Consider the following 17,462-nt stretch of genomic DNA (forward strand, 5'->3'; position numbering starts at 1 on the left):
TCACAAACACCATTAGCGTTGAATAGGTTGAACTCAATTCTACTCTAGCCAATAAAAGAAGGCAAGGAAAGTAAGAGTTGAAAGAACTACAAGCTGTAAGTCCTGAAGGGTACATATTCAGGCAAGCTAAATACGAGGCAAGAATATGAAACAGAAGAGGCATGCCCTTAAAGTAAAGACGGGAACAAAAGGATATGCTAGAAGTGACAAATAAAAGTAATGTTAGAGGAACCTGAAGTGCCAGGGTACAGTAAAAAGCCATAAAGGCAAAAGCACTGCCATAGTAATGTAATGAAAATAAGCTAGGCTCATATAAAGGACAGAAAAACTATGCTGACATATGATGGAAACCCATGAAATTTGAAGTTGGAAACCACAATTATCTAGAAGTACCTCGAATTACGAGTGTAGGAAGGTTGACCAAAGCCCGCGAATTGATGCCGAAGTTCATCAAGACCCTTCCAAATCCTATCCAAAGCTGCCCGTAGACTTATAGCTTCGCCCTACCCCCTGATTTGAGCCAAATTTGTGACGTCTTCTATGTTTCTCAACTGAAAAAGTACCAACCAGATCCCTCTCACATTGTGAAATACAAAAATATAACATTGCGAGATAATCTCACTTAGAGGTGAAGCCGATAAAGGTTGATAGATCGGCAGATCAAACAACTGTGGAATAAAACTATTCTGAAGGTTAAAGTCATCTGGAGGGATCTAACTCAAGAAGAGGCCACGTGAGAGAAAGAAGATGACATGAAGGCCAAATACCTAGAGCTGTTAGATAAGGTATCTTTCTAAATTTCGAGGACGAAATTTATTTAAAGGGGGGAGAAATTGTCACATCCTGAGAAATTTTACTTGGACATAGGGAATCAAAAATTGGGATGAGGGCCAATGTAGAAACTAAACGGGGAGATGAACCAGCTTTTGATGTGAAACCTCGATAAGGTCTGAGTTGTCATTTCCATAATTATCGGTTTAGGAAGGGTAAAATGAAAAAATTTAGAAAAAATTCTAGAAAATCCCTGAAAAATGGTAAAAGTGTAGAGTAGAGATTTTGGAAACTCATTTGAGGCTCAAAAAATGGAATTTCCCGTAAACGGAGGTTTTTCCGGGCAAATATTAGAAAATCTGAGGAAAATAATTATTTTAATTAGTCAGAGGCTTCAATACATTTGGGAGATTGATGAAAAATTCATTTAAATATTTATTTAAATTTATAAAACTATTTTCAGGCCTTGGAAGCTCAGGAATAAATTTTAAGGAATTTATTTTCCCGCAGTGACACTAATAGAGGCCTAATCGGAGAAAATTCAAAATAAATATCTGGAGGCGGTGAAAAATTCTGAAAATTTCAGATCATACTCCCATATTAAAAGGTGAATCATCATGGAGAGAAATAAATTTTTGGAAATCTGGAAAAATTATGAAATGTTACTAGTGAATAGTAACCGATAATGTTTCTAATTGTTTTGAGATAGTGATTTGATTTGTGAGCCATCTTTTTGAACCAGCCCAAACCTTTTGTGGGCCAACACTGAGCCCAATAAGGGCCCAATTTTGTGCACCTTCCAAGTCCCTCCATTTTTATTAAATAAAATGTGAAATTAAGAGATATTTTTGTGTAAAAATCTAGAGAAAAGGCACATGGAGTGATCTGAATATTTTGGACAATTGATGGCTGCCACATGCACCTTATTAGGTGTCCAATTTCGTCCAATTGAAGAGGGGTGAGGGTAGATGGAATTTTTCTATAAATACCCTCGTAGAAAATACAAAAAAATGTTGAAAAAATATAAAAACAGGGGGAAGTTGTGCCATTTTGCTTGCAGCACCCTTCAACCAAAAATTCTAAGTGTTTTGGACAAGGAATCATTCAACATACACCAAGGAAACATTAAGTTATGCTTATGCCTTCCTATTTATAAGTTTCAAGCTTGGTTAGTTGAAGTTTTTAGCTTGGAAAATCAGGGAAAATTCTATCAAAATTTCACTGGACCTTGTGATGTTTAGGGAAGGATAAAAACCTTAATAATCAAGTGGAATAAGGAAGATTAAGTGGTGTATGGATTGATTTTTGGATGAAATCAAAGTTACGATTTAAGGGGAAGCAATTCAGCCAGCGCTGTTCATGCAGAAGCAATTGGATTTTGCTTGATTTGATGATTGCAATGGCTTTAAAACATTTTTTGTGTGTAGGGATATGTTGTTGGAAAGTGTTTAAAATCATTGGAATCAAAAATGAAATTTTTGGAAGTTAAGAACCCCCTATTCGGCCAAGTGAACTTCATAGGGAAGGAGCATGAATTTCAAAAATCTGATTGCACCATTGGATTTCTCATGAGAAATTGTGTAGAGATGAGCCATAAGATGATTGATTCTAAATAAGGAATCATTTTGTTAAAAATCAAAGAATAAAACGGGGAGGAATTGTTAAGTTAATGTTAAAGTGTTGGAATCAAGTTATTTAGTGATTAATGTAGCCTATGTTATTATGTTGTGTTGTGTAATGTATTAATGAACTTTATGTTGAGAATGCAATGGATTATGAATGATATGCGATGTAAGTTATGTTTGTATGACATGCCTAAATGTTAAAATATTGAATGGTATAATCACAAAAGAGTGTAGAAAATAGAAAAATGGGAGATAAATTAAACAAAGTAGCATTAGGGGGTAGAATCTCCCTAAAAGAGGCCAAACTTGTGGCCTATGAAATAATGAGCAATTGTTAGAATTTGGATATGGAATTTTATAGACTTATAGATATCATTTTTAGCTTTAAAAAAAGTGGTAAACCACTAAAATTGGAGTTTCGTGCTAAGAGTTATGTCCTTCCAAAATTAGGCAAAAATACTGAAAATTTGAAAATTTACCAAATAAACAGTACACTTTGACGAATTTTCTGGAATTATTCTGGGTGGAACTGGACCTAATGAGTATTTTTTTTTTCCATAGAACTCTTACTAGAATCACATCGTTTCGATTTTTTTAGAATTAGTTATGAATTTTCAAAGTTGACCCATTTTCAAATGAACAGTGTACGAACAGGATGAACAGTAAAATCCTGAATTTTAAATTTTTCACTCGGACATGTTACGAAACAACTTATATTGGTTTCAATTGACGTATAATAGGTTATAAAGATAAGTGTGACAATTAACATTTAATTGGGCTCGTCCTCTCATGAAAACCTTGAGCCTAAAAGCATTTTAGCTATCAACGACATACGTGACCCTTTTTTTTTTGGTAAGTTCATAAATTTTTCTATTTCATTTTTTTACTTCTTACTTGGGTTGAGAGAAAATTAGATAGAAAAATATGGAGAGAAATCAGTTTTTTTTCCCTTACTTGGATATGAGAAAAAAACATGGGAGGTAGGAACCCCTTGCTTGGATTAAAATAAAATTAAGGAGGAAAGAAAACTAGAGAGGAAAATATGAGGAGAAATGAGTTTTCTAAATATCAATGTAATGAATTATTTCAAAACCTATTCAAATTGAATTGATCCTCATCCTAATGAAATTCATTTAATTGACACATGTATCCACCAATTCAACGTAGGCACAAGATTTTTAGGGATTGGATAGGAGAGAAAATATGAGAGGAAGGAATAATGGGGAAAAAAAAGGTAAACTGCATATCTCATTTTCTCTCCAAATATGGAGAGACTTGGAAGGAAAAACAAGATTTTCCTAATTGTCCCTCCTCTCGCTTCCTCTCACATTTATTTTTTTATTATATTTAAAAAATTATTCACTTTTTACTTTTTATCTTACAAGAATATTTTCTATTAAATAATTTACTTTTAAAATATAATACTAAGAAAAAATATATATATATATATATAAACCAAGTAACTTGATTTGAAATTATTTGATGATAGTAACGTTAGTATAATATTCATATTGTAATACTTAAGTTGATTTAATTTTAAATATGATACATTTTGATAAGGGTATTTTAGTTATTTAGATATTTACTCATTTTCTTTCCTTCTTATTTTTCTCCCATTTATCCAAGCAAGAGGATGATAATATCTTCTCTTTGATTTTTCCTTCTCTTTGTTCCTCTTCTCCCATTTTCTTCCCTCCCAACTTTTCTTCTCATTCAAGCAGAGTAGAAAAGGGGGGGAGAAAATAAAAGGAAAAAAGATATTAAAATATCCTTAAAATTAGTAAATGACAAATGAGGGTATTTGAATTTCAAAATCCCAATTCAGACCCCAGGTACTTTTTTAGAATTTTTAAATATTGTAAAATTACATAAATACCCTTTACTATTTTTTTTTACTTTTTTTTTAAATACTACCACCTCAGCAATTCTGGCCGCCGGAGCTCCAACGCCGGTGACCAACCACTAGAGCTCCGGTAACCGGTCATCAGAGCTCAAGTGATCTATCGCCGGAGCTCTGGTGACTATTCTTTCTTATGTATTGACTACTCTTTTTTAGCTATTGACTATATTTATTTTTAAACTCTGATGACATATTACCAGAACTTTGGTAACTGATCATCAGAGCTCCGGTGACTACTATTTCTTATGTATTGACTTTTTTTTTTTTAGCCACTGACTACATTTACTTTTAAACTCTAATGACTACTTTTGTTAAGCTACTGACTACTCTAATAATGCGATTTACTACTCATGTGTAGTCAATAGCTATATAAAAGTAGTCACTGGAACTTTTGAAAACAAAAGTAGTCAATAGTTAAAATAAAGTAGTCAATAGCTATATGGAAGTAGTCACCGACAGTAAGAATAATGTTATCATTTTACAAAATTTAAAAATTCCAAAATGGTACCTGGGGCCTGAATTGAGATTTTGAAATTTATCTACCCTAATTTGTCATTTAGTAATTTTGAGAGTATTTTATTGTCTTTTTCCCAAAATAAAATGGGCCATGCGTCTCATTTGCTCTTCAGATTTTCTCTTTATATATTGAGAGGTTTGGAAAGGAAAATAAAATTTTTGTGACTATCCCTCCTCTCTTTTCCTCTCCATATTTATTTTTTTATTATATTCAAAAGATTATTCACTTTTTATTAAATAATTTGGTTTTACAACGTGATAATATGAATGTAGGTATTTATGTACGTATATAAAAACCAAATAACTTGATTTTAAATTATTTGATGATGTTAATGTTAGTATAATGCTCCTATTGTAATATTTAATTTGATTTAATTTTAAATATGATATATTTTGATAAGAATATTTTAGTTATTTAGATATTTGCTTATTTTTTCCTTTCTATTTTCTCTCGAATGTTCAAACAAGAGAGATGACAACTCTTTAGTTTTTCCTCCTCCCTATTTTACCAGTTTTGTGTTTCACTGTTTCATTTGACATCATTAACCCCTTGTTTGGATGGAAAGAAAATGAGGGAGGAAAGAAAATGAGAGAGAAAAATGAGAAGAGAAATGAGTTTTTCTTGATTTGGATGAGGAGAGAAAAGCAAGAGAAAAGAAAAATAGGGTGTGGGGCCATGTCATTTTCTCTTCAACTTTTTTCTCCACATATGGAGAGAAAATGAGAAGAAAACTCACATTCCTCATATACCCTCTCTTATACTAGGTACATAAAAGCATATTTTGCCTTTAATGCAATTTTTTAATTTTATTTATGGCTATTTTATTAGTTAGCTAAATTATGTTGCTGTAGCCAAATTTTATAATAAATTTTTATTATTTATATATATTATTTATTTTCTTTTATTATATTTAATTTAAAAAAGTTACCCACTTTTTTATTTTTATTAAAAATAACATTTTTTTATGAAACTATTTGATTTTTAAATATACTTTTTTGGTTTTATTTATAAGACACTTTCAGTATATCTTACACAGACTAAGAAAAACCTTAAAATGTATTAACTCTCCATAAAAATATAAATTTTTTTTAACTTTACCGATATTTAATATGTACACCTTTTAAAAGAGATAACTATGTGCACTATAATAAATAAAGAACAAAATAGTATAGTCATGCTGAAAATTTAATGAAATGACTTATAAATGAGACAAAAAAAATTCTCTCTCTGCCTTATAAATAGGACCAGAGGAGTAATAATATGATAATATATTTTTATTAATTAATTTTGTTTAAATTATTTGATAATCTTAATGTTTATGTAATTTTTTATTATGATATTTAATTTGGTTTTAAACATAATATATTGGCATATAGATAAGAGTATTTTAGTCATTCATATATTTGCTCATTTTTTCCCCTTATATTTTCTCTCATTCATTCAAACAAGATGGGCGATAATAGTTTCTCTTCAGTTTTCTCTCTTCTTATTTTCTTTTCTCCCAACTTTTCTTCCCATCCACACGGAACATAAAATCCAATAAAAAATAATGGTCAATGAAATATTGTAAATACGAAGTAAGAAACAGGACAAAAAAAAAGGGTATAATAAGTGCTTGAATCCACCAATTTCTTTCCAAAAAATAATTTTTAAGTATGTATTTATATATATATCTATATATACAGAAGTTCATTCATACATTTTTTTTCCTCATTTTCCTCCCAATTTTCAAGTCCTTCAAAAACTTCAACCAAGTTAATTCAAACAATCAAATGGTCATAATTAAAAAGAGGGTCTCAAAATAAACCGTTCAACGGGCCTTTATACAAGGGCGTCCCAAATTATGTGGTGAATACTCCTCCAATCCTAAATATAAGATCATTTTTATAGTGTAAATTACACTATAAAAAAGTCTTATATTTAAAACCGGAGGGATATATCTTTTAAAAATTCGTATATACTTAGGATATAAAGTATTAAATTGGAAAACTCCTCAGGTCAAAAAAAAAAATGGAAGACCCAAAAAAGTACAAGGTGTTGATTCAGCACAACTTACTTGGACAATTGGAGGTTCCGAAAAAGTTGGGGTATGCGTCTTTCTTTTGTTTTTTTTTTGGGGGGAGGGAGAATACATGAGTCTTTCCCTATAAGGCTTGTTTTATTTTTAATTTTTGTAAAGTTTGTGTGAGAGGATGCAAAGAATTGTAGGAAAAAAATAACAGCAATAGACGTTTTTCAATATTCTTGCCATAGTTGTAAATGTAAGAGTTAACTCTTAAATTGATATCTCAATATCTTTTGTCTCTAAAATTTATAAATTTTTTTAAGTTATTATTATTTTTTTTCAATAACAAAGGAGACCTCATTAAGCTTCTACATGATCGCTATCAGTAGTTCCGCGATCTATAGCCAAAATAACATCTAACTCCCTAGGAGCATCAGTAATAATATGAAAAGAGTGGGGGCATTAAGTCCCCGTTTTGCGAGAAGGTCCGCAGCTTTGTTGCACTCCCTAGTGATATATTCAACTCTCACATTCCAGTTCCGGTTGAGAAGTTCTCTTATCTCGACCAAAGTGCTGTAATCGTCGTGGCATTCATCAGGATCAACGCTAATCAGATCAACGACATTTGAAGCATCCGATTCAAGGATGATATTACGATACCCGGCAGTCCAGGAGACCGTGAGACCGAACAAGCAGGCCCAGAGTTCGGCAGACATTGCATCTCCTCCTTCAAGTTTACCAATGAATCCACTGAGTAAATCGCCAGTCATATTACGAATAAGTCCTCCGCAGGCACAAGAATCAGTGATGGCCGAGAAAGCACCATCCACATTAAGTTTGAGCCATCCACGTTCGGGTAGCTGCCATTTATTCACAGCAACTGAAGGTCGTATTCCTTGGAGGGAGACCCCACTAATGTGTTCTTGAACCTTATGCAGGTTGCTAATAAGAGCTTGGGCATTTACAATGATAGACTCATTGCTCACCTGTTTGCCTTCAAAGATTGCTAGGTTCCTCCGTTTCCAGAGCCACCAACAGATTACCGCGAACAGAGCATTCCATTCTCTGCTGTGCCCACTTGCACCAAGAACATTCCAGTGAAACCACTCGTCAAAATTTAGCGTGCGGAACTTGCGCCATACCCCTGTTGGAACAAGCTTCCTCCACAAACGTTTAGTTTCGAAGCAGTCTCGAAACACATGAATCGCATCTTCAGCTGATCTTTTGCAGATGGGCAATTTTCATCATTGCTTAAACCTCTGCGACAGCGCGTCACATTCATTGATAAGCTCTTTCTTGCTGCAAGCCACATCAAAGTTCTACACCGTTCTGGAACTCGTAGTTTCCAAATCTTCTCCCAAGATGGCTCTGTGTTTACGTTCGAATGTGTGAGCAAGGAATAGGTAGACTTCACAGAGAACCTTCCACTTCGGTCATGCTTCCACCTCACAGTATTGTCGTCCCGAAGACGTTCTATTCCCTCTTCCACTTTCTTCCAAGTAGATTTAACTCCAGCCCAGACATTGGAGCCGCCTCTCTCCGTATCAATGATTGGGAATAGATCATTCCCACACCTATATTTATCTCGAACCACGCCGACCTAGAAGTCATCTCGGCGCGTGACAAGCTTCCATCCTAGTTATTGATTGCATATTAAAGAGAATTTTTATTCCTGAGATAATGACTAAAATGATATTTTTAAGAAATTAAAACATATTTATTACAAATAATTAACTTAATAAATTTTTTTGATATATATAAATTAGTTATTTAGCTTTAACATTTAGGATCAAAAGAAATAATTTTTAATACAAGAGCTTGTTTAATTTTTATTTTGATCATAAATATAAAACCTCAATTTATTTTATTTCTTATATTTATCCATTTTTTTAGGGTAGTTCTTATAATAATGGTTGTTCTAACCAATACACTTTATTAGTGAGAATATTTTTGGAAAGACAACATCTATTTATTACAGATAACTAACTTAATTAGTTTTCTTAATCTACTCAAATTAATCAACTAGCTCTTATATTAAGAACTAAAAGTAGCATAATTCTCTTAAGTGGTTATAAACCTTTGAATGTTTTATGATGGGAATATTAGCCAAATGCAAAATAAAATTAATTATATAAAAATTAAATTTCAAATCTTGAATTCAGATTGAAACTTTTTCAATATGAATAACATTGAATGGTGATTAAAACCAACATAACAAATACTTGTTATTTGATGGAAAAAGAAAAAGAAATACTTGTTATTTAAATGATTACATAATTTGATCAGTAAATTTATTTAGTACAGTAACATTTTTTGAAACAAAAAGCAAATCTTGAAACATAAATATTGTCATGTTAAATCTTAAAATTTAGAGTAAAATACTATAACCGGTCGGATAAAATTCAACAGGTTTACCGACCGGCGAAACGCGACGCGACTATGAACTCTGACGAATTTCACTCTGCAGATCTCGTGCGAAAATCTTCATCCTTGCTTCAGAGGAAAAGAAACAGAGTCAGTGGATTTGAGTTTCGAAACCCTAGCTGAAGTCGGCATCTCAAAAGAACGTCCGTTACTCTTTTTCAGTTTTGACCAACGTTCATGTAATTTCCCCCACTTTCTGTGAATTCCTTGTCATTAACATAGCATAGCTGGTAATCGCGTAATCTAGTTTGGATCGTTACGATTCGAAGCTAAGTTTTATGAAATGATTTTTGGAACTCTTATTCTCTGCATATTTGGGATCAATTCTGTATGTTAAAGATTTAGCTCCGGGGTGAGATCATGACCATAATGACTTTGCTGACTTTATGATGTTTTATAGTGTAGAGGCAGACTGGCTATCTGGGTAGTGGAAAATGCACCGTGGTCCAGTGGCAGTGGAGGAGCAATTGCTACAGAGAGCTATTAAAGAAGAATGCCCTTGGGAAAACCTTTCAAAACGACTTCGATTAACTCTTTCTTCTAAAGAAGAATGGCATAGAAGGTGAGATTAACGTCATTAATGTCCTTCTAAATCTATTGCTTTTGTTTTCTTGCCTCTATGAATTGTTTAATTTAGTTACCTGACATAGACATCACTGTCCAAACAGCATCCTTAAATGGGTTTCAAATGCATTTTTAAAGCGCCTTATTTATTTTTCTGGCCCTGGAAATTTAATGCAGGATTATAGAATACTGCATAAGGAAGAGACTCCGATGGAATAATTATTTTGCTCGCAAAATTTGTAAAGAAAGTGAATATTATGAAGAGATGGTGCGTTATTTTCGGAAGAACTTGGCTGTATGTGCTCTCTAGAAATTCTAGTTGACTCATATTTCTGAAAAAGTGCATCAAATGCATTGTTAAATTGTGCTATGGTTTTTGTTTAGATGATCAGAAAAGTTTGATGATGGATTTTGTTAGTAGAAAAAGGTTGCAATTTTTTTAGTGAACAGAAATATATCATTTTTTATCATCACTATTAAATGTCATATATTAAGTTTCTATGCCTTGAATAGTAGTTTCGAACACAGATCTTAGTTTTTTTCCTTTATATTTAGGATAGTTTGCTATAAATTATATTTAATTGTCTTTTTACCAAAAGGATAATATCTCCTTGTCTATGACTCCGCATATTTTTAAAAAAAATGAAATTAAGTTAACATATAAGTAGAACTGCTTGGATGTTGTGTGAGGCCCTCAATCTCTTTTGCTTTTGTTGTAGGAAATGTGCATTTAGTTAAGATATTGATATAGGGTATGATGTCCATATCTTATCATAGGATATACATACATAAACATACTAATGAATTAATTAATATTAAACCTACGCTTATCAACAAAATTTGTATTGTATGATAGAATTGGTTAGCTCAGTCCCAAAAAAAAAAAAAAGAATTGTAGAGAATACCTATGTGCAACCCAAAAAAAAAAAAGATGCAACTAAGGGGGATAGATTTGTAGTAGAAGAAGCTAGTTTTCCACAACATAGTAAACCAAAGTTTAAATCCTCTCAGGACAGGTGCCCACATTTAATACCCTATAGTACCTCAAACAGAATTACCTCCAAAACTACATTTTTCCGCGACAAAGAATGAAGATAATTTAATCAAGGAAAACAATATGGTAATCGAGGAAATTATGTCATGACTTGTTTTACAATTGATTGTTTCCTCGCAAATAATTTACGAAATTTTTTATGGTGAATTTTGTGATAGATTCGCGACGAGTTTATGAAATTTTTGCTTTACTGGATTTTGTGACAACAAAAAAGACTGCATTGCAAATTTATTTTCTTCGAAGTCATTTACATTTTTATTACTTTTATGAGATGCCCCATATATTATGTGGAATTTGAAAAACTGAAAAATGATACAATTATGATCTTCCACGGACATCATTGGGTGCTAATACGCCCACCCCACTACATTAGTCCATTATTTTCTTTTAAGTGTAATTGTAACGAATTTTTTACTTCAAATATATTGCCTTCTAGGCTATCAGAATAACCATTATGCATTGATTTTTGATTATCTTTGCATGCCCTGCTTAATGGTTCATTATGCGGCCTATTGATGGCTTTTTTTCATTTAACTTTTTTCCTTCTAATGTTCCAATATTTTGACTAAACGTGACAATTAATTATTTTGTTTTGGCCGGCAAAAGTAGGGCAATTTATATTATAGTGCGTGCAAATTAACTTATATCAACTCAACTGAGGTATGCATTTTCTTAAAACAACTCTATAAAAGGAACACTTGACTTAAAAGTAATTATACAGAGCAAAAAATTTACTTAAAAGTAATTATATCAGTATCTAATTTCAAAAAGAAAAATATTTATGTCCCAACAATTTTTAAATAAAGTTAATATAATTATATACGACTGAAAAAATGAAAAATGATGCTGCTTTTTTATTATTATTGTTATTTTGCATCTATGACATACTTCTTTTGAACTACTAATTTCACTAATATGTTCTTTATTCAATTTTATCTACTGGGAGACCTTTTATCATATGAACCACTGCCTATAAAAGGAAGCCTCATATGCTAAATGCCATATCCTGCACTCATTCATTGAAGAGAAGAATTTGTGTCACAAGGAGTCAAATCAAATGAGCCAAGAAGATATTTAATATTTCATTTTCTAAGAATTTATTTAGCTCTAAATTTATTATCATTTCAATCACAATTAATAAGCATTAAATTTTATCAAATAAAATTATTTTTTATTTTCCCTTTTAATTTATAATATGAAACATATGGGATACTATTTCTGTGGGTGTATATACTCAGTCAAGATTTTGGGACAAAAATGAATTATGGTAACTGGACAATGAAGGACCAGTTTGATGTTTCTCACTTCCAAACCTTTTAGGCAGCCATTCAAACAATGCCCAAAAAAATATGACAAAAAAATAATGGCAAAAAATTTTGTTGATAGCATGGTAATCTCTTATATTTCTCTCACACTCTTTGTATTCAAATATTAAATATGATGCTTAATATAAAATACAATTAACTTATTTGAGGAGATCTAGAAAGTTAATAAAGTATTTTATGTACTTATATTTATTGTTTTTCTTCAAACTAATTTGTCACTTTTATAAATTGATATATAATCTAATGATATATAATAATTTTACAATAAACTAGAAGTTTATGCATTCATAGTTTGGCATGACCGGTCAGATCATCCTGAATCATAATAATGCAAAATATCATAAAAAAAATGTGCATTGTCATTTATCAAAAAACCAGAAGATTCTTTAAAATGATATGTGATTCAAGAATTTTTATGTGTTGTTTGTTCTCAAAGAGAACATCACTAGCTATGCTCAAAATCAGATCCGTACAGATTTATAATGTATCAAATTTATATATGGGCCCATTTAGACACCATGTGGACCAAAGTAATACTCTATAAGTGAAAGATGCATCTATAAAATGGTCACAGGTGTTTATGATCAACTTGCAACTTGAAGTTTGCAAATATGTTCAGATAATTACATTAAGTACATAAGTTCTTGATTATGAAATCAATATGATTCTTGTTGAGATTGCTAGTGATTGTTCCTCACGTTGCTGATGCTATATGCTTAGTAAAAGCCTCAACAAGCAGCTAGATCATAGTTTATGAGAATAGAATTCCCACTTGAGTGTTTGGATGATTGATTATATATATATATATATATATATATTATCAAAATGAAGATGTTGGAATGGAATTAAAAATGTTCTTCGTTACTTTAAATAGAATGACAAATACTCTCTATGTGGATGAAAAGTTGTGCCTATTAATAGATAAGTCACATCTATTATGTGGATGAGCAACATCTATTATATGTTTCATTAGTTGCAAGATCTTTAGATGTGGACTAAAGATCAATTTAGACCTCCAGAACGTAATGAATAAACATTTGGTCCAGAAGTACCATATCTAGTATCACTGAAGCATTTATATATCTAGCCATACAGAATCTGATATATCGTTTGCTGATTAGCATAATATAGTTTTTTTTTTATCAACATGAAGATGTTGGAATGGAATTAAAAATATTCTTTGTTACTTTAAGGGTGCCATGGAGGTAATATTATTTTATTTGAAGGTATCCAAGACTAATCTTAATGGCTATATAGATAAAGTATTTTTGTTTGATCCTCATGTCAAGAGATCATAGTATGATTTACGTGTGGGTAAACCATAAAAGGACTATTTGTCTCATAATTTTCAGAAGATTATGAAATTCATATTTGACGTTTTTATCTTATTACAATACTTGGAAGGGTTGTTCGTTATATTAGACTTTACAGGCTCCAAGATGTCAACTGATGTTGCCAAGAGAGGGAGTTGATACACGCTATACTCTTTTTTCCTTGTCTATGGTTTTGTCCCACTGGGTTTTCCTAACAAGGTTTTTAATGAGACAGCATTGCATAGTGTATCAATGAACTGATTAGCATGAAAAGTTGTGCCTATAAATAAAGGCCATGTATAATGTATTGTGTACTCTCTTCAATAGAATGAGAAATACTCTCTCTTGTTAATCTTCTTTTCTTCTGTATGATTCTTATCTATCTCTTCTTTATTCATAACATAAAAGACTTATTAAGAGAATTAATTAAGAAAATGGTCCTGACAACGCGCCAACCGTGATTGACTGAACGTTGATTAAGCTTTTCTGAAAATATGGGGTGAAAATATTTTGAAAATTACTGTTAATAGATAATTTAATGATTACTACTATAGTCAAGAAATATGGAATTTTGTGAGATTGGTCAATTTTCAATTTGATAATTATATTTTATGCTAAAATCAAAAACAGTTTCAGTTAAGAACCTGAATAAAGTGAAACATGAGAGACCTTATACCATACTCTTTAGAAAAAGTAATTAAATTTAAAAATTATTATCCTCGATTCTTCATGTAAGACCTAGTTATATAATTAGATGTTGCATTAACTCTCTAATTATTGGTAAACTTCTTGTTACCATGTTATACTATTTATTTTTCTCCTTAATATTCCATAAGGAATATGTTATCAATTATAGATTTTATCTTCAGGATAATAAATAATGATATAGCTCTTCTAGAGCATTAGTTTTTATCTTTTACCCAGATGGTAGAAATCTGTGCACTCATGGAAGGTTGAGCACTACTGGCTCTTCTGGAGCTTTTTTCAAAAGGAACATGAGATATAAGAAATGAAATTAATATTAATAATAACAAATTCCATCTGACATGATTTACACTTGTATTTCAACAATCTCCCCCTCAAGTGTGAGTCATATAAATATATTTTTCTTATTTCTGTATTTCAAATACAGTGAATAATATATAGTAAGCTAATAACATATCTTTAACTTGAAAATCCAAGTGCTTCCTGATTCATATATAATAATATATTTAAATCCAATTGAGCTATCACCTTAAGATCCTATAATAAGTAAATATTCTAATATAAATGTTTGTGGGACATAATTTTTCATTATCAATTCCTTTTCTGTTCACAAAAAAAAAGGGGGGAACTACATTAGTTATTGAAGAACTATATCAATTTTGTTACTAGTTTTTCAAGAACTATATTAACATTTTGCTTATTAGTTCTTCTAGAACTATATCAATATTTTGTTATTAGTCCTTCTGGAACTGTATCAATTTTTTGATTACATATAGTTCTTCAAAAAAAAAAGCTCTATCTAGTTCTTCAGGAACTAAAATATATTATTATATCACTATATGGTATATTTCACTTTTGTTATACTTTTTTTTCTTCCAAAATATGAAGTATTTTTTTTGTGAACAAAATACATATTTTCTCGATATTTTGTTATTCAAAAACTTTATTTCTTTGTATATATTATGTAATGCTTCAAAACTTATTCATAAATTTATAAATTCAACAAAAAAAAATCTATAAGGACTAAAATCAAACTATATAGTTAGGAAGATTTGAATCATAAGCCTTCAGGACTATTTATAAGTCATTAGTCTTGAAGACTCTATATTGAAAATTATATATATTTTTAAAGATCATTTGTGTCATTTAATATTTAAACCATAAGCCTTCAGGGCTTTAAAAACATCATAAGTTATTATTTTCATGTCATTCAATAACATGAGTGTAATGGCTGCTGGCCATTTAGTAATAACAAAATTATAATATTAATAAATGTCAAATTGAATGTCAAAAATATATGAGAATAAGATAAAAATAAACATGAATTTCAAATTAATTAAATGTAACATGAAATAAAGAGAAAAGATAAACTCTTTTACTAATACATCATTCACTATATATTCATTAGTTTTCTGGGCTACATTATTTATAATTCTAATTGTCATATTTTTTCTTTTATAAACAAACCATATAATGATCCTTCTCATAATCAAAACTATATGGCTTCATGCCATTTAATAAAGAAAATAAAGATACATGGCATCTAGCTATTTAATTTCAAAATAAAAAAAATTAAAGATATATGGTTTCTGATCATAAGATAAAACTTTGATGTTATATGGCTTCAAGCCAATTAATAAAATAACAAAATTAAATATTTATGACTTCTAGTCATAAGATAGAAAATCAAAATTATATGAATGCAAACCATTTAATAAGATAAAAGAAAATTTAAATATACATAAATGGCTTCTGGCTATAAAATAGAATATTCAACATGATATATATATATATATAAATAAAGAAAAATTAAATATATATATGGCTTCTAGCTATAAAATAGAAAATACAAATTATATGGCTTCTAGCCTTTTAATGAGATTTAAAAAATTCAAATATCTATGGCTTGTGGCCGTAAGATAGAAAATCAAATTTATATGACAACTAGCCATTTAATAAGATAAAACAAAATTATATATATGGCTTCTGGTCATAAAATAAAAAATTCAAATTACATGGCTTCTAGCCATTTAATAAGATAACAGTAATCAAATATATATGGCTTCTAGCCATAAGATGGAAAATTTATACCTAAATACTTTGAGTTATTTAATAAGATAAAATATCAAATATATATGGCTTCAAGTCATTTAAACAAAATAGAGAATTAACCCCATATATATATATATATGTTTGTGTGCGTGTATATATGGCTTCTAGCCATAAGATAAAAACTCAAAGTTGTATAGCTTCTGGCTATAATATAGAAAATCAAAATCGTATGGCTTTTAGCCATTTAATTTGAAAAGAATGGAAAATCTAAGTTATATGGCTTCTTGCCATTTAATTACAATGAGATGAAAACTTAGAATTATATGACTTCTGGCCATTTAACTTTAGATGGTAAATCTTTACGGATACTGCTAGTATCTATTGGAACTTCAAGTTCCATCGAAATAGTGACGTCAGGTCAATAAGAAATAGAGGGGAAAAAAATCTCCAATCGTAGCCATGGACCCGATATTTAAAACAACAGTAGATAATCCTTTTAATTCCATATAATGGCTTAGATTATCCTAGATAAATTGAATAGGAATACGGATACTCTGAAACACCATATATGAGATGCTCGAGGTATTTTTATTTGAACAGAGCAAATGATACTCTAGAAAAATAATAAAGATGATGCTCTAAAATTATGATGGGGTAGAAAAGTATATCATACGCACCTTGGTTAGAGCTTCGTGCTAATAACGTGTTATAAATAAAGAAGAGATATAGAAGAATCATATAGAGGAAGAGAGGATCAACAAGAGAGCTTATTTCTCATTCCATTGAAGAGTACACAATACATTATACATGGCTTCTATTTATAGGCACAGCTTTACATCTTTGATAGAATCTACAGATTACATGATAATATGAGATAATTGTGTGATATAGAGATAATGGGAGATATTAGAGATTATAGGAGATATAGGAGATAAAGGGAGATATATAGACATCCACAAAGATATTATTATATTTATAACACTTATCATATTAACTAATTTAATCAATATTCTTAGTGTTTATGGAGCCAGTTAGAGAAAGCATTGGACGAGACTGTTTCTTCACCACAAGTGGGCGATCATCTTCTTCGAGCGCCATGCTCAACAAGAGAAATGGAGGCTGTCATTGCTTATAACGCTGCAAATGCTTCGTGCACCACAATATTTTCCATAATGGTGGACCTTTGGAGAAGCAATTAGTAAGACGT

The sequence above is a fragment of the Neltuma alba genome, unplaced genomic scaffold, assembly GCF_004799145.2.
Source record: "Neltuma alba isolate B1F8T4 unplaced genomic scaffold, ASM479914v2 tig00010294_pilon, whole genome shotgun sequence".
Taxonomy (NCBI): Eukaryota; Viridiplantae; Streptophyta; class Magnoliopsida; order Fabales; family Fabaceae; genus Neltuma; species Neltuma alba.